General features: G+C 26.5%; 1 long non-coding RNA gene across 1 annotated transcript; it reads right to left on the minus strand.

The window, feature by feature from the left end:
• Positions 1–728: 728 nt before the first annotated feature.
• On the minus strand, positions 729–1,478 carry LOC112603309. The gene is made up of 3 exons (XR_003115160.1): positions 1,275–1,478; positions 933–1,005; positions 729–852 (listed from the first exon to the last, which is right to left on the minus strand). It is a non-coding gene; the product is annotated as an uncharacterized LOC112603309 (long non-coding RNA).

The following is a 1,478-nucleotide window of genomic DNA, read 5'->3' on the forward strand; positions in this document are numbered from 1 at the left end:
ATCCTATTATATTTTTAATTATTTATAAAACTATTATTCTTATATCACTACTGGTATCAAATATAACAAACAAAATATATAGTAATAATTAGTAAATTATTGTGACCGATTATGGTAACAAATGTGTAATAATAATGTATAATAATTTTATATTATTATCCTATTACAGTAGACATACAATTTATATTTTTATCTTGCGGCTCCGTGCTTTCATGTGTCTGTGTTACTTGTTTTTCCAGCGGAAATTTGTATATATTTAGATATTAATTACAATGATGTTTTTTTTTTTAATATATAAATACATTGGATCTTAAATATCTATATATATATTTATTTCAAAACATATTATTATTTGCTTTTATTTTTTAATTAAAATTATGTTTACAGTAGGTATTTTATACCTGTTTGATTTAAATTACAAAAAAATTTCTACTTTTAATTAAATAAATAAAAAATATTTCATTACAATATTTGATGAGTATATTATGAGCTTAGTGGTAGGTATTAGATTTAAAACAGAGATATATTACAACCAATTAACAAAAAGTTTATACTTAAATTGTCTGGACACTCCCCCAAAAAACATTCAAAATACGCCACTAGCTGTAGGTACATGCAATTTTACAATTAGACTCTAAAAATAATAATCAAATTTCCAAATGGAAAATATTAATACCTACATAAACAGTTAATACGATTAAGATAAACTTAAATTTACTTATCTACGCAGGTAATGATATGAGTATATGTATACTTGATTTTATTATTAAATACATTTATCTGTTCACAGTATTCACACGCATCATACTCAATCTAATCTCACTCTATCCTGTCTTCTTTACAACCTAAGGACTACAAAAATACAATATAAATTAGATTCATACAGTTTATTTTTATACTTGCATATAATTGTTGTTAAAACGTTTACTTACGTTAAATGTACACACAATTTGCGTTACTGTAGGTATAAGACCCGAAGATTTTCACTTGACATATTGTATCTACCTATAATAGCCGACAAATAGTTTGTATAAAAAACCATGGAGTTCTGATTAATATTTGGAGGTTAAACATCAGAACACGTTTAAGTAAAGATAATTTACATAAGCCAATTAATATACAGTTTTTATATTCTGACTAATTTGTGTAATAGATTTTCCATACTTGACTTTTATTGCCTACGGTAATATTAAATTTCCAATTTTGTAATTATTGTTCGAGTCTGCCGCGGGTAATAGCTCTATAGATATTATTATTATAGTCGTCAGTCTTACCTTGTTTCCAGTAATTCTCGCGCATGAAACATTTCGCAATTTAATTATGCATAATGTGAATAATATCCGCGGTTTCAAAGGGTACATAATAATTTATTAGTAATTCGCGCACGAACGTCGAGCATAGAAACTTACGTAAGCAAAGGATAACAAATAATGTTTGCACGCAATTATGTGTTGTTTGGACGCGGGGCGTGGGCCCCT

The sequence above is a fragment of the Melanaphis sacchari genome, unplaced genomic scaffold (genome assembly GCF_002803265.2).
Source record: "Melanaphis sacchari strain LSU unplaced genomic scaffold, SCAv2.0 Contig105_pilon_pilon, whole genome shotgun sequence".
Lineage (NCBI taxonomy): Eukaryota > Metazoa > Arthropoda > Insecta > Hemiptera > Aphididae > Melanaphis > Melanaphis sacchari.